Below are 25,520 nucleotides of genomic sequence, written 5' to 3' on the forward strand. Positions count from 1 at the left end.
CTAAAACACAAAATGACTTATATCCTTCGGCTCAATGGTTTCAGAACCACTTTGCGGTTTGAAATTACAGCAACAATCTCTCATAATAGGCATGGATCAACTCTTGCTTCCTGCGCGGTCAATCTATATTTTCGGGGGAATCTTTATTCTTTGGGAATTAACTCACTTTGTAATACACTTTGATCCCCTCTTCAGACAGCTCACCTATCTCGGCGGTTCACAACCAGGCCAAACACTGCGGTTGCACTCAACCCACAAATTAACACGAACCACAATGTCAAATAAAGGTGTTCATAATCTTTCCACAGGCATTTTGAAAGTTTCACAAATCTCTCTGCTTGTACCATTCTACTGCCTTCTCTCTCAATCTCTGGTAATCAGTTGTGAATGACAATAGGTCACTTCTGCTCCAAGGTAAATGCAAATAACCACCAGGTATTTCTCTCATATGCATCATTTTTACATTGTCTTCAGCCTGATTTGCTCCTGCGGGAGGCAAATTCTACTTTGCTTGCTTCTGATCCCTTTTCTTAGCCCATCTCTCTTCCCATTTGTCTGAAGCCCCCATTGTTTGAATTTATGTAATTGATTCCATTATGTGCACTCTCATTCTGGGCAATCTCATGTTTGCTATGTCGTTGGTACTGAACTCTAATCTGTAAAGTCTTCTTAGGGGTTTAGATTTTATTTTTCTAAATCTACTTCATATTTCTCTGCCAATTTGGCTAACTTGTCATAAATCAGTCCTGCACGTCAAGTATCATCTTTGCACAAGAAGCACAATTCATAATTTAATTCTAATTTCAATCAGGGTACATTCACTGTTCTGTTTCTCAGGTGTTTCTTCTGAACAAACATTGCAATTTGTTGCACCAGTTTCTCCCTTTGGGCTAAAATGGTCTAACCAATCAGTTAACTGCTATATTGAACCACCTTGCAAACTAATATTTCTCTGGGGCATATTTTGCAGGGTACTGCAATGTACACTTGTAATCTGAGCTGGTGTGGGCATGTAAGGAAGTGGAGTTCCCTGAGGAAATCTTCCATGATGAACTGGCCCTGCTTTATATAACATCTGATTGTGTTCTGTAATTTGTGTAGGGTTCAAAGTTGGGACACAAGAAACTATTCTCTCCATCTCTTAATTGTTTGAATATACTGATCTCTGCCTACCAACTGATGACATTCCTGTAGGCCCAGGTGTTTTATGAACTGCTGAAACATTCATGGACTAGGCATTACTTCCAGGGTTGCTTGAAGCATACAATGTAACAACTGGACCTATAATCACAGGAACTGTTAATGCATCAGGCTGATGGGTCCCATCTGACTCTGGAATTTGCAATCCAGTACTCTGACCTGTTAAAACAGTATGGAAAATCTGTCCTGTTTGACTCTGGGTAACATTTGATATTGTCTGCACAGGGGTATCCATGGGCATAGTCTGGTTCGGATTCAAATTCTGCACAGGTGTAGTCACATTAGGTGTCTGCACCATCCAATTCACAGGAAGACTTGGCAATGCTTGGTTCATAAATGTACTTGTAATGCACTGTGCTGTATTAACAGTCAGAACTGGTGGATAAACACGTGTCACTGAATTTGCAGTTGTACTTGGAACTACCTGAACTGGAAACTGTATAACTGAATCAATTGGAGCATTTGGTCTATATTCTGTATGGCTTCCTCAACTGAATGATACGGTGGTGGGCGATTCATCAGAACTCATCTTCTGTACCACTGTCATATGCGGCTGCCTTTTTATCCTCATCTGCAGTCTGTTTTTCTTTTGCGGTCGGTTTCTTTCTTGCCTTTGGTTTTGTACTCCCATCACCTTCCTTTCTGATAGCTGGAAACATTCTCATCCAATCGAATATTTCTGCTCTCCGCATTTTTTGCTCTGCATCCAATCTAGTCTCTTCTAATGTCTTAACTGTTTTATTCATTCTGTTTTGCAATTTTCCCATTTCTTTCTGTCTTGCAACAAGTCCCAAATAGCAAGAGCTTCAAATTGTGCAGGCCTTGGAGGAGGCTTTGAGCCACACATTACTCTCCTGAAATTTACTAAAAATCTCAGATTAAATGTTCCATAACAAGGAAAGGTTTATGGACCTTCATTCTCAGTGATCTTACACCACTGTTTACGCCACATGCATGTTGGAACTCCTTTTGTCTCCGACACTTCGTAAGCTGGTGTTCCCTCAGGTGCTACCTTATCACCCCTTCAATCTCGAACATACATCTCCTCTCATCGCACTTCTCAAAGATTTGAAAATATAAATGTTTGCACAATTTCAATTAATGACAACAAATGAATCAAATTCAGGAAGTAAGTTCAATCCCACAATCCTTTTCACAATCTGTTCTCAGCCAACAGCAATGCGGTATTGTCGACCTATACCAGTGCAGCTTTCACAGTAACTGACCTAACCCAACGAGGCACAGAAGGACATCACACTCACTTCACTCAGAAGTCTGTCACTTCGCAATGGTCTCTCACATATTCGCTCACACATACACCAAATGCAAAATATTGAAACCAAGATCAAAAACGCATCTACACACTATTGGTAGGTCTCAAATGCTTTGAAAGCTGTACAAGCTATGCTTTTGAAATTTGGCCAGCAATTCTCACCCTGGTCGATACTGGTCCTCCATGTGCACTCAGGATTCACTAAACAACCACCACAGCTCACACTCACTCAAAGAAAACTACTGGCAAGGTCAATCGTACCACATGACACATACCTCACTGCAGACAATAAATTGCCCAAGTGTCTTCTACACTTGTGTGTTTTCTGGGAATCTAAGGCCTCAATGGACAACAACCACCATGGACAATCTGAGCAGAAAGTGCCACAATCACCAAGTATGACAACTCCGCAAAACACTTCCCCGCAATCTTCAAGAAAAAAGCATTGCAAGCTCAAATCTCCATTTATATTCGCACAACACGTCCATTGTAGTCACAACGCTGAAATTTCATCAATCTCTGAAATATGTACCATGGGACCAATTACAGGGTGGGCAAAATTTGGACTGGCAATGACATGTGAACAAAATATGGTTCCCCTCTTACAGGACAAAACCATAAATCAACTACCAGAACTGTGAATCCTAACTCCCTTACATTAACTTAAAATAAGTTTCTCCTTACGGGCTACCCCTGCTACTAAAACTCAAAGTGCATTTTTCATCCTTCACAAGAATCAAACGCTTCGAGTTCGATGGACCTTTTGATCCAGAAAGTGTGGTGAACCATACACAAATTTACATCAACACCACCCCAACAATTTAGACACCATGATCAATGTGGCCATAGAAGGAAAACTCCAATCAGAAATAAACTTCAAAGCTTTATTCTACAACCACAAAGTTACTGTCATAAAGACAATGAGCAAGTTCAAACTATAAAGATATATGATCACCATAGGCTGCCCAAAGCGGCGAAACAAGCTCAAACAAATTAGCATTAACAAAATTAGGCATTCACGAAGAATGAAGCACATCATTAATGAAATTATCTGAGGTCAGATTGTATCAACATTTGTCAAGTTCAGTAACATTAGGCAGAGTATGCAAATTTAGGACTGAACACAGGTTGTGCCTACAACTAACCAAATTAGAAAATGCAGGTGGGGTGTCAGACATGTGGGCAAAAATACAAAAGACGACAAATATTGAGAAAAATATATATTGGACTACAAAATACTAGCTAGAAAAATAGAAGAGTGAGTGTAAAAGGGGATTCTATAAAAAGGGACATGTCTAGTATCAATAGCAATCAGATGAGAGAGATATCAGGCCTTGGGGGGGGGGGGGAAATAAATATATAAATAAAAACAATCATCAAAAATGTTACTAGACCCTCAGGTCGAGTAACTTGAGTAATTTTCGCAAGCATATCTGTAGTGTACTTGACCCGTAAACAGGTCTCAAATTGTGTGATCCTAGGCAAATATTTTAGTTTACAGAGTCGCCTTTTTCTTCATTCTCACATAGGAGTGTACCTTCAAATATGTGCAAAAGAACAGCCGATGGACGGAATGTAAAACCAAACAAACATTCACCCCAGTCACAGATCTGGGTTTAATCCATCAGTTTGTTTTGCTCACCATGCCATTCCAGTTTGGACCCAGACATATCCAAATCAGCCTTGACCCTGTTCCCCATGGGAACAGTCCAGCCCGAACTGCCAGGCCAGGCCCTCCCTGGACCAGAAACAAGCATCCTGGGACCGGTTTTGGGGTATCACCCCTCTTCAGCCAGGCTAGCTTGAATCTGGTGGCATAGTGAGCATGGGACCCACGTCTGGGCATACCCTTCCCACTTGGGGTGACAAATGCAAAAGAACAGTTGATGGACGGAATGTAGAACCAATCAAACATTCACTCCCAGTCACAGATCTGGGTTTAATCCATCAGTTTTTTTGCTCACCATGCCTTTCCAGTTTGGACCCAGCCATATGCAAATCAGTCTTGACCCAGTTCCCCATGGGAACAGTCCAGCCCAAACTGCCAGACCAGGTCCTCCCTGGACCAGAAACAAGCATCCTGGTACTGGTTTCAGGGTATCACCCCTCTTCAGCCAAGCTAGCTTGAATCTGGCGGCATAGTGAGCACAGGACTCGTATGATTTGCATATGACTGGGTCCAAACTGGAATGGCATGTTGAGCAAAAAAACTGATGGATTAAACCCAGATCTGTGACTGGGGTTGAATGTTTGATTTGTTCTACATTCCGTCCATCAACTGTTCTTTTTGTGTCCTTCAAATATGTGAGCACAGCATTTCTGCTGTACAAAAAGATTATGTTTCATTAAATAGACTAAATGTTTGCACCATATATAAAAAGAATCTAGCCCACGTAAAGGGGACACATGATCCATTACTTGCCTCTTAGGTTACTAATGACATTGCTACCAGGGCAGGATGGTTTATGTTTAAACACTCACTTTTAATAAATATATTACTAAAGCATGATGTGGTCACACGCTGGCATTTACAGACAGAAAATTTCCAAGAAATGTCCAAAATCCTTCCAATTAAGTTGCAGCTTTACTGTTAAAATATAATGTATTACCAAATCTGTGAACATCTGGTTTCAGAAAACATATGTATTCTTTGCACATCACAAAAGTCAAGTGTTCATCACACAAAAGTACAAACAATGGGCTTTCACCACTAATGAAATATATTTTGAAATGTTTGTACATATAACTCAACTATTTAAATATTGTGTGTTAGGCAAACACTGACAAAATCCTGGAACTCTGCAGTCAGAACGAAATTAATTGCAAGACAAACTGACTTGACTTCTGTCTATGAACTCAGAGGAAATGTGACAATAAGAATATTTAAAGGCCTCCTTAATTTTCTGACTGAACAAAACACCTGTTCTCTCTCAACTCCCCAGAAGGAGCGAGTAAGTCATAAAACTAGCTTGACCTGATAAAAACAGGACTCGCCACAGCGAGTAGAATTTTTGTTCGCTGGATATACCTCTCTAAGGAACAGCATTCAAGGATTCATCATCAGCAAAGCAGCTAGATCAACAGCAAAGTCCAGTCAAGCATGTTATCAGGAAAGGTGCAGAAAGAGAATCTGGGGGCAAGGGATCTAAGGAACTGTAGGCAGACTGACTTGAACTTTCAAAGTTCATCTTAGTATGAAATACATAAGTCTAATTGATTCGATTTAGTGACGTCATGTCACGCAAAAGGGCATCATCCAATCAAAGTGTTAGGCAAGTTACATTTTGCAACAATTCGTTAATTCCTCAGGTCTGACATTTGATCATCTCCTCGTTCAGTGAGACTCCAAACAGTTCAAAACATTTATATTCCTTTGCAACAGTTTGTTTAGTTCCCAGGTTTTTAACCATGAGATAGTCTCAGTTCTGTGTGAGTTCATATAATGCTAGCAACATTCTTATTTCACGTTAAGTCCACAGGCCTGGATGTACCTTTCCAAGGTCACTAAAAGTCTTTGTACAACTGAACAATGAATCTATTGCTACTTGCAAAGCTAACATGAACAGAACCTAGGGAAAAACTCACATTAGAAAGAACAAGGATTCATCACTTTTACATGGCTGCAAAATACAAGGTCTGCAGGCCTAAGTTATGCTAAGACACGAAAATCAATTTACGTTACAGTAAACCATATAGAACGTAAACCAAATTTATTTTTATTAGAATGAGCAATATATTACACTTTAAATGATAACTTGTCAATACATTTCAGGATTAACACTGGTGCTATACGTACAAAAAAAAAAAAAAAACTTGCTGATGTTTTAATAGACTATAATGCTGCCCCTTTTTTTACAGCAACCGCAGTCACACAAGAGGCATAGGCATTTGCCTATTAACTTGACTATTAGTTCACTAACTGTATCCTCTTTGGATCATTAGAAGGGAGGGACAAGAATACCTTCGCTTCATGTTCAGAAACTAAGTTTTAATAAATGCCACTCCACCAGTTATACAAGCTGATGTACTAAAAGTAAACACTTCACTTTTACAAAACTGAAGTCTATCAGTTTGAATTACATTTGTTGCACGGTTTACAAACCAAATATGTTGGTGGTTTGGTTTCTATTAAGCCATATCTGGTCTCTGGCTAGGATATTGCTATTAATTTACTGGTTTGCCCACCTCTAGTATATACTAACTCCAGCATATCAACCAGCAACAGAACCACCACTTCCAGTTGTTAATTAGCTGGGGTGCCATTTCCTACACTGGGATCTCATTACAGCAGCTGCTGAATGGACTTCAATGGTAAATGACTCCTGCTCCCCAAAGGGCAAATTGTATTTAATTAAACTAGGGATTTACATAACTCATGTGAATTTTAAACATGTGCCAATACATCACACACTAGGTAAATGAATCAAAGAGCTACCTTAGATAACTAGGACAGAATGCCCTCAATAGAGGCCACCAGTTCAATCGTGGGAGGAAACCAACCATCATACTGTTAACTGTGAGCCACAAGTTATTCAGTTGTGCCAGTGACAGGCACCAGCACTCACTTAGATTATATATTTTTTTATTAAAAAAGCAAGCAGCAAGAACCACAGATATAACGTATGAAGGTCTGTGCAGTCATCTTGTCACATCTCAAAAACGTATTAGAAAATTCTCTTAGGCTAGTCTCACTGCAGTGTCCACAGCAGATCAGAGTAGAAGTCAACTTGCAAAGAAAGAAAGGGGGTGTTGGAGAGAAGAAGCATCAGGCCTAATCTTTAGAAGCAACAGTAAGAAGAAAATTAAAAAGGAACCAACATCATGTTAACAATGTTTGCTTCTTCCTCTCGTAAGAGAGCCCTGAGTTCACCAAGCTGCAGTCCCACCCAGTCCGGCCAAATACTATGTGGGCACCCCAGATAAGCATGTATTAAGCACAAGGAAAAGCATAAAACAAAGAGTGATCCCTCTGCGTTCACAGGAAGCGTCACCATGCAGGTCCTAGAGGAGACCACCTGTGAGAACATGTACTGCATTTCAGTGTGGGAAAATCTCCAGAGTGCAGGAAAACCCAACAATGCTTTCATGCTCTTCGCCAACAACTCCCTTCTCGATCATAAGGACCATCCTTCATACAAGGGTGCTGGATTTACGTCATGTAAGTATGGGAGCTGATGGCCATCCATTTGCATCACCTTCTTTTTCACTGCAACTCAAAGAATCTTCTATACCCACTTCAGTCAGTGCAGGGTGACTAACTGTACCCCTGTGTAAGAGTTAACTCCTCCGCTCCTGAAAGGGAGCCTCTTTACATATCTCATCACCTGCAGATCTCATTAGGTCTCTGGCTCCAAGAGTTTCTATATCACTTTGATCATTTCCGGGAGTACGATCTCAGGAGGCAATGCCATTGGAACACCCAGTATTCAATGTTGGAAAGCCATTCGCATATTATCAAGCCACTCCATTTTTGCTTCTATGGTAAGGATTCCATTGATTGCCTTGGTTTTGAAGGACACCAGGTTCAGGACCGTGGAGTTAATTGCTGAAGAAGTAAACCACACTGCACTCAGATTTTTCATGGTACTCCTTTGCTCACATTCTATGCCTTGAACTCTGTCCATTAGGCCCTCCAATGTCCCCTCAACTGCTTCACATTCAAAGTGATCTCCGTTGTTTGATGTGCCTTACCTGACCTCAACTCCTTAACTGACCTCATCACAACTTTTCTCCTGGGGCTAGACCTTCCTCTGGTGCCTCTGAGTTGTCTCTTGGTATTGAAAAAAATCAAATTTTAATGATACATTAGTGGCATAGAAGTTAGCATCTGGTGACTTATAAACCTTCATTTAAAAGCCCAACAGAGAAATTAACATGAAATGTAATAATGCGCACGTTTGAATTATGGCGGACATTGTGACCTCCATTTCTTTTTGGCAGTGTTTTTCCATGGAAGATGTGCATTTATATTCAAGTGAACTACTGACATGAATTAATATTAAAAAAGTATTATTCTTAAAGAAATAGTAGAGATGAAGTATGAGTATTAAACAAACATGAATTAATATTACTTATATTGATTAAATGATTTTAATGATGAGTTACATGTATGTAGAGAAACAAATGCATGTTTAAACTGTTTCTACTGTGATAAATAATGATTGCAATTAAATAATTTGCTTTGCATATTTGTTACAAATTGTAATGTTCACAATAGGATTTATATGCATTAATTATTACATTAAAACGTATTCAGGCTTTCTTAGCTCGACTAGGCCCAAAGATAAATTTTTGCAGCAGTACAGGAAATGTACTAATTCATTCTGTTGTCTTTGACCTGAATTAATCCCTAAGTTGCTGAGGTGTTGGTGAATGTCCTATTGTATTAAAGACTGAGAGCATGTTTCAACTAATAACAAATGTAATAGTAGTTTGTTCTAGCTGTTGAACATGACAGGAAGTATTGTTAAATTCACATAAGAATTATTAGAATCATCCTGTGCACTGTGGGAAGGAATCGCAAATTTTAAATTGATGAACAAGTGTTACATTTTGGCTGAACTGTATGAATTTGAGATTACTCCACACACACACACACACATGCACTCTCCCTGAGAAAATCCAGAATAGTTGCAAACTTGATGTGGTCAATGATTTTCCATTGGATATTGATTCATTTGTGCAAAATCAGCTACACACAGGATCAATCAGAAACTCTATTGACATTTTCTAGTTAAGGAGAGACTTAACATTTTTAGTCAGTCGAGTCTTGCTAAGGACCCCTGATGTAGTGCTCTCGCTCTCTCTACTAAATCCATATGACCCTTAGAGGTCTTCTGAAGATTTTAAGTTATCCTCCTTATTACTCCGTTTGCTTATACTGTTCACTACTAAAATGCCCAATAAATTCTGAACTGCTGACCTGCCCGAAGTGCAGCTTGTGTTCTGCACTGCCCTCATGCTGCTGTCTATTAATGCTGAGAAGTTGTGAGCACTCTGGATCGACGAGTGTCTGCTGTCCCACGAGGAGAGGTATATAATCTATAATGTGGTTTCTGGTTTCCTTTTGAGCTTAGGCAATGGCACCAGTGTATTTATTTTATAATAAGTAACCCTAGTTAGATGATTTTCCAAATTATTTTTGTCTCTTCTTTTATTTTACCTGCATGTGTTAGTCCGTCCCCACACATGCAAGTACAAATTTGTGTTAGGGATAAGCATGGCCCAGCCCTGAAAACTGATCGTTATTAATTGAATTTTCATGATTTACTGATGTCACCTTCATCCGCTTTGAAATCCGATGCGGATGTGCATATTATAGTTCTGTTAATTTGTGCTATCCTCTGAGTGTTTAATAGCATTGATGTTTAGTAGACTCTTTAGACGTTTTGGTCAGCTTATGGTTTTCATGTATGTTTATAACGTTGTTTTGCGCACCATTTACGCTACATTGACCTTGTGGATGTAATGGAAACTTTATTCACTTTGGGTCTTTATTCTGTGGATAAATTGGTCAATTGTTTATGTACCCCCTTTCATTGGTTTATGTTGAAAGAATCGGATAACCACAATCCTCACGGAGTCCAAATATCTGGTCAATCTCTATTGTAGGTGGGACGAGGTGTGGCATCTCATCAGATGTGTGTGGTTACTGAACTCGAGATGGGAAGAAGACCTTTGCATGCATCCCAGCAGTATCTTCCTTCAGGAACCCCTTTGTAGCTCAATAAAGTCATGTGTTTATTTTGCATTCAGCCATTAGAACAGTCTGTAACCAGCTGAAGACAAAGGTAGCAAACACACCTCCAAAGATGCGCACAATCATCACGCTCAACACAATGCTCAACCCAATGTGAGCCGTCGAAGACAAGTTTCTGTGTGGGTGGGCAGCCAATCCCGATCTTGAAGCACAGGTGGTAGGCACGCCCGACTATGGCTGGATGACTGCCAGGATCAGTGCTTGACCTCCTACAAGTGTCTCCTCAGTCTTTCCACACCCCCAGGTGTGGTCTTGAGAGCAGCTGCCCCAGTGAAGCTGTGACCAGCCTCGGCTGATTCACACCTTGTCCTCCCACAAGGATCTGCAAATACTGCCACCACGCTCTCCTACCTGGGAGCATCCTGACATCTGGTCTGCATCAGCCTCGCAGCTGTAGACTGCTTACTTCACACACTTTCTCCTTGGGCCAGACCGGAGGGAAGGCTTCCAACTTACCACGTAAGGAGGGCACAGCTGGAAGCGCAGAGGGCCATCCCACTCACGCCAGCCTCATTCCATTTTAGTGGGCAGACGGCAGCTCTGGGAAGATGGAGAGGCTATCAGAGGGGAGCCAGTATCAAAAGCCCGCTGTAGATGAGACCATCTTAGTCCTATTTGACTCAGTCTACTTCCTGGCACTCATTTGTGATGAAAGGAGGTTATTTTCTTTAACAGAGTGACCAGGAGGAATAGAAAGGAACAAAATTGAAAAAAGGCAACAGAAAAAAAAAAAAAAAACACAACTCGCAAATGATCCAACAACCTGGGTAGAAGTGCGCCAAGAATTCACCCTCCAAGTACTAGACTACAATGGACATTATGAAAACTGAAACAAACCCTGAACATTAAGTGGAATACTACGTCAAAAGTAGAAAAGAAGGAAATGCACTGCAAAGAGGAATACCACATGCAGTAGACACTTAGACTGGTTACTCCTAAAAAAGTCCATACAAACGCCGATGGCGATAACAAGTAAAACAAGCATTTACAATGCAACGGGTCTCGCGTTTGCTCATGTTAGAGCTGATCGCGTTGTAAACTCCTAACCCGACTTTTCACCTATCGGGCAAAACTGCATTTATGTACATAACCGGAAAAAGTGAAATCAACTATGTAAAGCGCTCGACTTCTGCCAAGCGAGATCGCGCTCGTAAATTAGAGAAAAAGAAGTCCACGAGCCCGATGGAAAACAGCGAGCCTCGCATGTTTTCTGTACTTGGTCGCTGCGCTCGAGGAGGGCTAGCCACCGGAAAAGACATGACGTATGCGTGCCTTCGACTAATGAAAGCAAGCAGATTTTATTAGGGAAGACCACGAACCAATAAAAAACATTGACGTAAAGTTGACAGGGCTCCGAGCCCTTTTCTAAATACAAAAGAGTCTCGCTGCGATACGCATGCAACGCAGGCTCGACCCTAAAAAAAAAAAAAAAAAAAAAAAAAAAAAAAAAAAAAATGTAAACAAAATACATCGCTTCCAGGTACCCCTTACATGACACCTCCCCCGTAGAGTGCACGGGGCAAGAAAATATACAAATGAACAGCAACTGGCAAAAAGGAAGGTGAATGTAGAGCATAATGAACAAGCTTGTATGGAAATGGGTTCCTGAAATTAGACAACTTCATATTAAAAATGATACGATATGCATTGTGCAAAATGTTACACAATATAGCTATACGGGGAAACAGTGACAGAGAGAAAGCTGGGATAAAACACAGAAACCTGCTAGAGCGAGGAAGGACGATAACGATAAGCTGCTTTGTATCTCGGCACCCCCGGACCAGACTCCTAAAGCCCAGGGCCCCGGCACTTATGTTTTTTTTTTTGTTAAATTAAGTTTAAGAATATATTTGTAAACAAGCTGTGATGTAGCCGACCTCCTCCGACAAAAACACAAGTATCAGGTAAAACTGCTGAGTTTGCAAAATATCACTTTGGGGGCCTAAACTGGAAAACAAGTTAGATCGTGTCCTGTGGGATCACAGACAGTAGGTGCCGAAAGTTGAGATTATCTATAGCGCCGCATTCTGCTGCGTAAGCGAGGTTAAGTGCTAAGCAAGCGCTTACTGGTTGGTGACCTCTGACCCCGATGGGGGTCAGGGTCAAAAGGCAGCAGAAATCACACACCAAAGTAAAGGCAGCTGGTAGGAAATACTTGTCAGAACAGGTGTAGCGTGGAATCCAGAAGCTTTTGAATAAACAGCATGTATCAGAGAATTGTAATCTGAAGAAAGAAGCGTGAAAAGTGCATTTATAAATGATAAACAAGTGCAATAATGTCAAGTAAACAATCGATAATTCTTTAAAACTTAACAGCCAATTTACGCCGCTTTCCTGAATCAGAAATCACTAATGTGCTACAAAACGTCTTAAGGAATTGGTTTCTAAATCTGCAGAAATGATATGTTGTAAACCCTAAACTAAGATAACGAATCCCTTGTAAAGCTCCAAGGTCTGCATTTCAACAATTTAGGACAAATCATCTCTCCACGGATGCGAGAGTCTTTGTGGGGCTTGCAATATTTACAAATAATCAATGTATTCCCCCTACTAAGGGGGAGGGGTCAAAGCATAATCTCTGTGCTGGGTTCGTTAGAAGCTAGAGCAATAGACTGGTTGTAATTGTATAAACTAAAACTCACTGGCTATTTGGTTATTTTACTATACACTACAGAAACGTGTTCGCAGATGAGGACTGCAAGCCCCATCCAGACTAGCCATCATTTACCCATCATATGTGGTATCCTGCCTTACTTTGTATTTTTCCAGTACCAGCCCTACTCTAGTTCTTCGGGCATTTAATGTACCCTTTCCAGCCTTTTCATTACTCTCATTCCATACATCGGCTCCGTATTCAATTTTCCACACAGAGGTACAGTAGTTCTACTGTCATTTTCTTGTGCCTTTAAACAGTAAAGAGAGAAGCAAGTAAATGGAGAAAAGAAAGGAGAAGGGAGTGAAAGAAAAACAGGACGAGTAATGAGGTAAAGGTCAGAAAAGATAAGAAGTAGAAGAGGGGCTGGTGAGAAAAGTGCTGGAGAAATGGAAGCACGAGAAGTGGAAAACAGGTAAAGAAGGTGAGTGTGGAGTGAAAGGGAGGGTACAAGGATTATCGATGGAGGAAAAAGTGACAGAATGTACAGAGAGGAGGAGAATGATACAGATTGAAGTGAATAGAGGAAGAAAGACAGATTGCTGGGACTTTATGGTAGAGGCATATTAGGAGGGAAGAAAAGCAGAATGAAGAAAGGGAAGAAAGGCATGTAGAGAGGCAACAAAAGAAGAAGGCAAAAAAAATGTAGATTAGTCAAAGTGGGATGGAAGAAGGTAGAGAAACAGGCGATAACAGGAAAGGAAGAGGAATGAGATGGAAATCGACATATACCAAGTTACGACAATATTGTCCAAGTGCACCCCCTGTACTCCAATATGACCGACAAATATTGAATGCACTTCTAGGTTTAAAAGTACAAGCCAACAATACTGCAACTTTATCTTCCCTTTATTAAAGTAACTGAACATTGATAATGTTCAACAGGATAACGATTTAACCAGTCTAATTTGTGACTTCAGCTCTACAAAGTAAAGCTCAATTAGCAGGGGGGTAAAAATCATAATATGAGAGTGTTAGAAATTGGGTCTCTAGTTGGCAGAGGTATACACCCTTGTCCAAGTAGGGACCACAATCCTAGTCAGGGTAAGTCACAACACAATCCAATGCACACAAGCATAGTTGTGAATTTTTAAAGATTAAATCCACTGAAGTGCCTAGAAACACAATAACTCCAACTGGGGCTATCCCACTGTTGTTGACAGAGTAGTTCCCAATAGTCCGATGCCAAAGGAAACTGTCAGAGTTTCACAGACCCCCCAGGGCACAGTACCTTTGAAAACGAAGAAACAAAGACGTTGCAAGGAGTCGTGGAGGTAATGCGTCGCTGGCGCATCAGTCCCTTACAGCATTTGGGGAAGTGAGGAGTCTGTTCCGCGCTGCAAGGCAAAGGAAGGCAAGGCGTTAGTCTGTCCTGTTTCCGGTTTCAGGGGGAGCTGGTGTGGCGTTGTTAGTGAGGCATCGGTTCCTTGTGACCCATCATGGTTGATGGATCTAGTCAGTCAAGACCAGATGTGTTGACTTCACAGTGTCGCAATCACACTGCACAACGCCAGCATCGTCAGACTTGCTTTGCAGGCTGCAGTCATTGTGCACAGCGAGGACCACAGACCAAGGGCAGGTGTCAGGCAGTGGCATCTGTGCTGGAGTCGCTGAAGTCAGAAAACTAGGTGGAAGCTAGTAAGTGAAGTCTTTGTTGGCCTTGAGACCTCAAAACAGGAGGCAAGCTCAATCCAAGCCATTGGGATGCACAAGCTCCCCTTTCAGCCGGTCCTAAGAGAGAGTGTGTGAGTTTGTGTGTGTGTTTGGGGTTATCAGTCCTTTGTGTGAGGGCTAGCCAGTGGCCTTTAAAGTGTAAGAGAGAGCCCCTCCACCATTTCTGCGCAGGGAGACCCATTCAGTATGCAGATGTGACTGAGTGTCCTGTGTTTATGGCTGTCTGGGTGGAATGCACAAAGGGAGCTGTCAACCAACACAGATCAGACATGGATTGGAGACAGGCTGTAAAGCATAGATGGCAGTAAGTGCAGAGAAATGCCCACTTTCTAAAAGTGGGCATTTCTATAGTAGTAATATTAAATCCAACTTCACCAGTAAGCAGGAATTTCTATTTCTATTCTGGCAATACTAAACATGACAGGGCTACTCCTTCCAGAATGGAATTTACCACTTAAAAGTATATGAGGGCAGTTCAAATGCTAGTATATAAGAGGAGCAGGCCTCACAGAAGTGGAAAACAAATGTGAGTTTTTCCACTACCAGGACGTGTAAAACACATAAGTATGTGTCCTGTCTTTTACTTAGATAGCACCCTTCCCTATGGGTTACCTAGGGCCTAACTTAGGGGTGACACATATATAGAAAAAGGGGAGTTTAAGGCTTGGCATGTGGTTTTAAATGTCAAGTCGAAGTGGCAATGAAACAGCACATACAGGCCTTGTAATGGCATGTCTGAGACAAGGTTAAGGGGCTACTTATGTGGGTGGCACAATCAATGCTGCAGGCCCACTAGTAGTATTTCATTTACAGGCCCTGGGCACCTCTAGTGCACTTTACTAGGGACTTGCAAGTAAATTGAATATGCCAACTGGGTATGAGCCAATGTAGGGCGAGAGGACATGCACTTTAGCACTGTTCAGCAGTGGTAAAGTGCAGAGGGTCCTGAAGCCAACAAAAAATAAAAAATAAAAATAAAACAGTGGTCAGAAAAAGAGGAGGCAGCAGAAGGCAAAACGTTTGGGTGACCCTTCAGAAACAGCCATTTTCCAACAGACTGGTATACACACCAGATGTAATTTTTTCCATCATGGTAGGTCACTGTTTGGACCAGTGAGGCACACCATTTAAGTACAAGAAAACACGCTGGCCGGAGACAATGATTTGTGGCTGGAAAGGGTGCTCCCCCGCTTTCAGCATCCAGTCACCGATGTTCCATGCTGGGAAACAAGTATGATATGCTCCTTCCTCCCCTACCTAGTCTGTCATGCTGTCCATGCAGAGGGGCAAGGTCAGTGTGCTGTGTTGACATCTCTATAGTGCACCCGAATCGGCCTTATTGCTTTTCACTCTCGTTTACTGAGATTTTTTTAAGGCTAGCTGAACTCCAGTCACCCAGATGCCCCTGTTCTCCTGCCCAGACTTTACAGAAATTGCTCCAGGGGGGCGCAATGGGCATGTGCGTCCTAGGGGATGTATTACTGAAGGGGCCACAGACACTTGTGAGACACTTGTGAGGCACCTTCTGTAATACTCATAGAACTGGTGCATATGTAGCTCCAGTGCTATCTCAAGAGTGCCCCATGTAAATAAGGGAATCACTTTGCCTCTACGCCAGCTGGATGCAGAGGCAAACATGCCTTCAGGAGGTGCACTGAAAGCGTGCTACAAAAATGTGGCCCTCTTGTAGTGCACATCCTAAGGGCAGTCCTGTAGAGAGGACAAAGAGGGTCCTCATGGACCCACAAGACATTCCCTTGCAGTTAGGCACAGTCACTCACTGCGCCTGCCTGCAAGGAGATCTGTAACCCCTCTTGAAAGTGCAAGTAGGTGCCAACTGAACTGTGAAAGAGTGGCTTTGAAGCATCCGCTCTACATTTCACTTAAATGCACTGCCTAGCATAATAGGGCACACTTCCTCAGTTTGTGCCTGGTGCACTTGTGGCACAAAACATGGAAAATGCGTCCTTCTCGTAATAGGGGCCCTGATAAACTCTGGCACAGAACACACAAATACCATCCGGAGCTCAGAAAGAACAGTAAGCGTGAAACCACTATCCCTTACCTCTAGGAACTCTCGGTAAAGACAGATAGGAGCAGGGAATTGTGTTTAACTGCCACTGGTGAAAGAAAGAGTTTTAAAAAAAATACTTATTACAGTGTGCCCGTCCTATTAAAAAGTGGAGTCCTGAGCCAGAACACATTTTGCCCATCATGCTTACAATGTCTAGGAAGACGTGTTGCAAATCAAACGACCACAGAATGATACTATGTAGTTTACGTTTGTACTTTTTATTTTTTAACTATTTTTTGTTTTGTTTCCAGGATTGCAATATCCTGGCTTCTTTTAGCAGGCCATCCACCCGTACTAGCTAATTTAGGCCTTTGATAGGCTTTGCAGCTGCAGGGAGATGGTTTTAAGGAGAGCTAATTGCCATAAGTACATAAACAAGCAGCAGATGTACAAACAACTAGCCTAAGACTACTTGCCTTTACAGATGTTCTGGGACTGAGTAAGAGGTTATATAACTTTTGATAGAATGGTGCCGCTAAAATACAATTGTGGAAGAAATCTGCAGGTGTAACCAAAATGAGCAAACACTTGCCGTTTTAGTTGCAACTTTCTCAAGGAAGCCCGATCAGCAGTCCAGACACACGATGTCGTAACATATATGGACAAATTGATGACCGACTCAGTAGCTGCAGCTACTGAAAGCAAGAAGTTACTAATTAGAACAATTCGCCCTTCGAATGTTCTACCTGCATGGAAACTGTCAAGGGATGCCTGTTGCACAGTCAAAGCAGGAGTCACATTGTAAGACTGGAACTGAGCCCTTGCGAATAAGGAGGGGAAGGCTGAGGTAGGGCCTTTTGGGACACAGGTGATCTACACGCTCTACTGTCGAGATAGCAACAGGCTAGTTGAAGCAAAGGGTTAGCAAGTAACCTCTACATAATTCCAACAAGGAGGCTGATTTTGCCACAGGCAGAGGCAGCATAGTACAAGGTAAAGGTTAGTGGCAAAACTCAGCCAGATGGCAGGCAGTATAGAGTAGAGATGACCTATAGCAGTCTCTGTGGGACCACAGCTGGGGATGAACAAACAGGCACTGGAGGAACGTTCCAAACAACCACATGAAATGTCCGTTACTGACCAGAGGAAACAAAGCAAGAAACTGGAGAAAAGTACTGTCAATACTGAAGATAGATGGTACAGGGTCTCCCACTGCAGCATCCACTTATTGGCCTCGTTCTTGTCCACCCCTGCGCAGTGTCTCCAAGGACGGGCAGACAGTCACAAACTGACTAACTGGGACCCAGCCAACCTCTTGTGGGTCCGCCTACCACAATGGCAACAAGCAAGCAACTGAAAAGCCACTAGGCTACCATGGACAAATTGGTGGTGCCAAAATTGTTATGCATCACAGATGCCACCTGTTATTATAGCAAGAGAGCAGATTGCATTTCGAATGCCTAACGAATGCCTGTTCGAAATGTGCCCTTTCTGCAGGGTCACCTCAGATTATTTTTTTTGATTTTGCTGAACCCTATTTTTCCAGCTATAAAAAAAAAAAACTCTGTGCCCTTTACCAATCCTAACCTATGGTAAATAACATGTGCTCCTCCTTTCAACATGAGAAAACCGTTATACCCCAGATTGCTTTATTTAATTTGCCTATAACTCCCCAGTATAAGTTACCATGCGTACCCAGGGCCTGTAAACTAAACTAAACGCTGCCAGTGGACTGCAGCACTCATCCTGCCATCCACTGCACTGTCTCCAGACCTACCATTGAAGCCTGGCTGAGTATTATTAAAATGAAAATTTGACTTGTCAAAATAACCCCTTATGACACATGCCTAAACCTTCCTTTTAAAAATTAATAGATCACACAAAGTAGGCTTTCCCTGCCCATAAGGCAAGGTGCATGCTTTACAAAAGCAGAACATATAAAAGTTTAATGTTAAAAATGTCCTTACAATGAAAAAGGCTTACAAGCTATTTTTACTGTAGCAGCGTTGGTGGTTCCATAGGAAAGCAGTGGGATACAATATTACGTTTAATATTTGTAATCTCTGGCTAGGAAACAGCTAGACATTTCATTTTTGGGCTTTCTGAAACATTTATTACAAGCCCAATTCAGCGATGAAGTCACATTTGTAATAAATATTTTGGAAAGATTACTTTTTAAAAGTTAATTTTGCCCTGCCTAAGGTCCATGGAGGCTAATTCTGCTGTATTTTGTGCTTCCACCTCTGCCTATTGGTAATAAGCATTTGAATTAAATGTCGAAATCCTTAATGGGATGGCCTATGGGCTGGGACCAAGGACTCAATTAACTTCAAACAGGCCTACCCTCTCACAAGCAGATGTAGCCAACACCCTGCCTGCACCCTTCCTTTGTTGTAAATGGAGATAGCTGGGAATGACTGAACACTCACTCTTAATTATGACTGCAGTAAATAGTATTTAGAAAACCAATCATGAGTGTCCGGTGCCTAAGGGGTGAGAGGCGAGCTACCTGATCTTTTGCAATTGGGGAGATTCACACAATCATTCAACAGCTCTGAGCACTCGTAGGTAAGTACACGCTGTTTACTTGGAACATTATTTCCATTTTGTCGAATAATCATTGCCCATACCAACATGTGTTTCATCAATGCTGCATGAGTTACAGCTGACGTCTTCAGGACTAAAAGTCTTGCTCTCTTTTCTTTTTAAATTCTATGTCGGTATCACACTTATTGACTCGAAGGTACAAGTCTACTACTCCTATCAATGTTGGACATGTAACATTCCTCTTAATATGGCGTGTTCCTCTATAGTAACTGGGAAGATGCTCCCGAGTCCACGCGGTATATAGCCTAAAGAATATAGCGTGGAACTGCACCCTTCTTTTATCCCCTCAGACAGCCCAACCTCCATCACAGCGGGCTTTTGCTGACATCGCAGTGTCAGACCCTGCTGGAGCTCCAAGACCTTCTTGACAGGGCTGCCAGGGCTTTTAATATGACACTTGAGGCACACTTCAAAGAGCCCCCCGTCACAGGCAAATGTTAACTAACACTTGGGAAGGTCCCTTCCTCCTCGTCCCCACAAAGCCAGACATGCCACCAATCAAAAAGAGCCTCTTTTGGACATTACTGCGTCAAAGCCTGTGTAAACTCAGCAGACCGATCATCTGGGTAGTACTTCAAAGAATGCCAAGAAATGTGTGAGTATCCAAAAACTAGTTGCTGAAGAGTCAGCTTTGCTCTACCAGACTTCTGTCCCAGAGTTTGTTGGGGATACAAGGGCTGCCAAAACCTGGATTTTAGTGTTAGATGTGGGAGAAGACTTGGATAATCATTGTGCACTCCCCAGCCCTCAAAGCCCAGGTTTAGTCTGGCTGCCATCTTAAGAATTCCCAAAGTGGATAGGATAAGGCCCAGAAACCTTTACCTCTTTAGTTAGGGCCCTCATTACGAGTGTGGCGGTCTCAAGACTGCCACACTCGCGATGGTGGTCAGACCGCTGCAGACAGGGCTGTCCGATCGCCTTATGACCGTGGCAGATGGGCCACGGTCCGATCGCAGGCACCGCCTCGCGGTCTCAGCAGTCACAATCCGCCAGGCTCTAGAATACAAGTCCCCTTTCCATCGACCTTTGCATGCGGCCTTTCCACCAGCCATGCAAAGGCTGGTGAAAAGGGAGTGTTGGAGGCCCCCCCATGGACAGGCCAGTCACGCTTTTCACTGCCCGAATTACAAGCAGTGTCGCACCCAATGCACCACAACATTGCCTCTGGCTTGATTGCAAGTCTGCGTCAATGTTGTGGTGAGTTTTCTGCCGGGCCAGCAGGAGGAAAGGCCTTTTTCACCTGCTGGCCCAGTGGAAAACTACAAATACTGCGGCCAGCATACCGCCAGCACTGGCTGTATACTGGCTGCAGAGGTCTTTAAAAAAAAAAAAAAAAAAGAGAGAAGAGGACAGCTGAAGCCGTAACGAGAGCCTGAATCTGTTGTCTGAGACCTGGGAAAAGCCTATAAGACTGGACCTGCTTTTCCTCTTGTACCAAGGACAAAGAAGTGGGCCCCAAGGTTCATAAGGAAGAATTCCAGTTAAAGCTATAGGGACAACAAGTTACAAGAGGGCCTTTCCTGCAACTGTACAAGGACTGGACATTCTGGTTGACCTCAACCGGTCACCCTGTGAGTCTCTAATTGTCTACCCTTTGGTCCTGGGGCAAGGAGGGGGGAAACTTTTGAAGTGTACTCCTGTGATGGATTAGAACTAAAGACAGAAGGTATAATTTTTGCGCAGGACAAACTTGGTTGGTGTATCTGACCTACAGCCCATTACAGTCAGCTTCAAACTGCATTTAGAATGACTCATTGGCATTTTGTGATTCTTGGTATTATTTCTATTTAAACCTTTAACAATTCAAATATCTGGCCTTCCTCATTTGATTTGTCATTTTGGTGTAATTTTGTTTATTAAATGTAACTATGTTTCCAATTCATTTGAGGTTTGTGTTTCAAATGTATTACTGTTTTCTTACTGCATACATTTTTTTCTACATTGTTTCCAAGTTAAACTTGTGTGCTCTGTGCCACAGCTAATTGGGAGTTGAGCTCAGGTTTATATAGGGACTTTAGTCATTCACCCTTATAAGGATTGGGATTATTACTTGATGTGGGTACTTACCTCCCCTCCCCTATTAATACCCCATTTCTGCAATCCCCCCAAAATAAACTGTCTACAATAGGTTAGGAAGTGACTCTGCAAATCAAGTTTAGGGAAATTAATGTAGACTGTTTTCAACTGTAGCATCCCTGAAAAAAAGTCAGTGAATCAAATGTTCCGAGATGGACCAAAGCCACATAATTAAATTGCAAATGTCAGAATTAATAGACCGAACGAATATCACTTAACATAGAATGGAAGATGCAGAAGGCTGTTCACAACATACAAATGGTGGTATTGCTGGAAGAAGTCTATAGCACCACTTATTTGCTGGATAACTGGTTGTTTAAAGTTGTTGAGGCATTACCCTTTTTCAAAGCAGAACAAGCACAGAAGTCTAGCTAATGGCCGCCACCAGGCACTCCACAGAACGGGCTATCTACAAGACAGAAATATTTCTGTTTGATACACAGAACAGCCCATTTAACTCATATACAAGAAACATTTGGCTCAAGGTTAAACACGTCACTGTGTCTAGGCATAAGATACTAGAGGAGACAAGCAGACTAAAGAAAAAGATGGTGTCATGCATGCCATGCAGAGGCTAGATCAGCATGTAGACACTGCATCGAGGATCCTGGTGTGGCAGGACAAAATGCAACATTTGATTGAGAGGTACAGGACATTAGTGTTTAAGAAAGTTATTATTAGAGCTTGTATAGTTCCTGTTATGAAGGGAGAGATGAAGTCTCAAGGACCAATCACTTTTCTCATGATTCAGGCTACAAAATCCTGGAACTCTCCAGTCGGAAGGAAAATTAATTGTAGGAAGGCAAACTGACTTTTGACCTCTGTCTCTGAACACAGAGCAATGTGACAAGACAGGAACTAGATTTAAAGGTGTCTTTATTGTGCCTTCATTCTCTGACTGAACAGAACACTTGTTCTTTGTCAAGTCGCCAGAAGGGGCGAGTAGGTCCTGAAAATAGCTCAACCTGATAAAATACTACTCACCACAGCAAGTTGGCAAGTAGATTTTGAGGCCTGTGATTACATGGCTAAGTAGCATATAACAGTGGGACTTGTGGCCAAAAGTGGACTGGGCCCTGCCTTTAGCCATAGGCCTAATGCCAAGAACTTATCACTTAATGGATTCCCTTTTAATTTTCAGAAGAAATATAAGGTTGTGCTTAAGCTAGATATATCTGAGCAATGTGAAGTCAAAAGTTATCTTACCAGAGACCATAGGTAATCAACCAAAGTTATCACTGCCAAAAGAAGCAAGCCTCCAGAAAAAAAGAAAAAGCCATAAAGGTGGATGCAATTATCAAAAACAGAATCTGAAGTATTAGCCAATTTGTTTACTGGAGTAGTTTCTGCATTCCAGATCATTGTGACTTTGTTGAAAAAACACACTAGGAAGGACTTGAAAAGCAATGTGAACTATTGTGGGACTAATGTACCTAATTGAGCACATTGACAACTGTTTGCCAGCATAAGACCAGAGAGCTAGAAACCACATGCACTTGCATGAAGAAGAAAGTATAACCTAAATTTGTGCTTTGGAAGGATACAAGTCAGTAAATCAAAAGTATTGTGAAGAGGAAGGAAAGTCATCAAAAAGGAAGCAAGAAAATGAGAGTGAATAAGCCAACGAGTGGTAAGCATAGGTAGGGTAGGGTGTAAGCCCTCAGTTATTTCACAATGGGTCTTTTACAACCAGGCAGCTTGTGCCGTCTGGTAGACTCCACCTAAAAACTTGGCAAACCCAGCTTATGTAGCTATTTGAACAGCTTGAGAAGCATTAACAATGTGTCCAACTTCAGCATGGCTGCTCAGTGGACATTAACTAAAAACAAAAACTCAACAAGAAAACATGCCACATGCTGATTATGCAATACCTAAACCTTATGGCACCAATTACATTAGAATAATAAGGGAAGACTGCTAAGCTTTAAAAAGTGCACATCAAACCATTATGTTAGCAATGTCCACTTTGTCAAAGAGTGACAAGACCTACCTGTTAGAATTGTTTTCCCTATTTGACCTTCGCCAAGCCCCTCATGAGACTCCTGAGAATACCATACGTAGTTAAGGGCTACACAATACCACTTTTGCTTATAAACGGCATACTACACTTAGTATATAGTAACCTGATCTCATTGCCTGTAGTCTGGGTAGGCCTTTGCTTAAAAAGCACCCTGGACAAAACCAAATGTGGAGCCTCTTCTAATCCTCCCCCCTCATTTTTCTCCCTCTCTCACTGTTATACTTCTGCCTTTCCTCTGAGTCGTATATAATACCTTTTGCTATGACAAGTTAACAGTGGTGCTTTTGTGCTAAGCATTGCTTGGGAAAGAGAAAAGCCTATTCTGCTGTTGGTGTGCTCCCTTGGTAAGTTTATGAGAAGGATAGTTTGCCTGTCCTACCCATCATGCCCCATTAGCTCCAGGAAACCCTCCTGAGGCCAGCTATGTGCTTTAGGAGAATCATCCATTCATGAGTAACATTTATATTGCTGCTATTCTATCTTAACTGTTACCTTTACGGGTAGATCCCCAACAGTGTATGTTGTGGAGCGAGCCTGCGGGAGAAACAGGGCAGTATACGGCAATATGGAAGGTCTGTGCCCTGCCCCCTTCTATGCCCCTGACCTAACCCCTTGGTACTTCATGGGTGGGGCCTTTCCTGTTCACAGATCAGTCAGGTCCTGAGAGATTACCTTAGCAGCCTGTGAACACAAATTTCTGCCTCAACTCCTGCAGCCTGAATCAATAAGTCCGATTCTAAATTGGAGGTGCGAGGTAAAGTTGGGCGAGAAAACAAATTAACAGGGAGAGCCGAGCGAATGGCCTGGTTCGGATTTTCGAGCCCATCAACAAACCGAGCCCGGAAACGTTTTGCAGTTAATCATACAACAAACATTATAAAAAAATATGATATTGTCTCTTCAAAATTAAAAAAACATTTCTTGAATATGTAAATCATTAGACATTAATACAACACTGCACTGAGAAGTATGTCACCAATAATTTTTAGATATGAACCATTAATGAACTAAGAGGAAAGACAGTTATTAACATTATAGCGTATTACATCAGACACAAAAGGTTTTTATACGCACATATTTGAAAGTGCTTTCATACTTGATAATGAAGGAAGAGGTTTTGCTGAAATAAAATATTTGCCTAAGATCACACAATTTAAGAGAAGACTCAATGTATCCACTTTTTCTGGTTTCACTTTGTACCAAACAGCCAGTAAAAGGTTACCTATGTGTCTTCCCTTGTGCTAAGGCAGTGGTTCCCAACCTGTGGTCTGGGGACCCCTGAGGGTCCGCATAGCCTCCTCCAGTGCTCCGCGACTGCTTAGAAAATTAAATAATATTAACAGATTAGGTCCCCGGAATCCAAAAATTACTCAGTGGGGGCCCCAGGTTCCAGTAATGATAAAGTGGGGATCCACAGAAGTCAAAAGATCGGGAACCATTGTGCCAACCCTTTCTATTTACCGCTGCATTTTTCTTAAGATGCTCTTGAAAAACCTAGTAAAAAATGTTTGTTTTTTATGTATATATATTGGTGCGCTTTCAATTATTAGCACCACATATTACACAAGGCCATCATTCATTGTTTATTGGAATGGGGACGTTAAGTGATTTGCCCGAAATCACAGGATGTTGAGTCGACGTCGAGATTCAAACCTGACTCCCCAGTTCCAAGGTCCGCAGCTCTAGCAGTAACAACACCCAGGCACTGGGAGGCAGGCACAGAACAGCTCAGCATGGGCTAGAGGTTCCTACAGGACCTCGAGCTGTGCCGCTGCCAAGCTTCAGTCAGGGCAGGCTTCAGTGCGACTGGTGCTGCTGCACGGGGCGCTGACCTGGAAGGGAGGCATTGTGTCGAGCAATAACTTACGATTTATCACCTGCGGCACAGTTCCTTGTATTCAGCTTTCAGGCAGCAATAAAAAAATGTAACTCATTAATGTTCCTGCTAGAGACGGATCTGATAGGAGTTTTGTCTAGTGGCAGTTTTAACTCCCCATGAAGTAGAACAGAGGGTTAATATGCCTGCTGCAAAGAACAGATCTGTATTATATGTAGACAGCTAACTGGATTATTAAAACCACCCTTTATAAGCGCTTTATAAAAAATGAAATGTGTGTGGGGAAGGGCTATGGAGAGATGAGGGGCTTTTGTTGAGTGGTAATTAGGGAATCCGATGAGAAGGTCATGTTGGGATGGGTGAGGGCGCCACAGAAGATTGTCGCACCGGGCACCACCAGCGCTAAA

At 42.1% G+C, this 25,520-nt stretch overlaps 1 protein-coding gene across 2 annotated transcripts in view; it reads right to left on the minus strand.

The window, feature by feature from the left end:
- Nucleotides 1-25,520, minus strand: part of MTHFD1L (methylenetetrahydrofolate dehydrogenase (NADP+ dependent) 1 like) — a 1,484,080-nt gene that overhangs the window by 1,457,745 nt on the left and 815 nt on the right. The window lies entirely within an intron of this gene.

Source organism: Pleurodeles waltl, chromosome 5 (assembly GCF_031143425.1).
Source record: "Pleurodeles waltl isolate 20211129_DDA chromosome 5, aPleWal1.hap1.20221129, whole genome shotgun sequence".
In the NCBI taxonomy this organism is placed as follows: Eukaryota; Metazoa; Chordata; class Amphibia; order Caudata; family Salamandridae; genus Pleurodeles; species Pleurodeles waltl.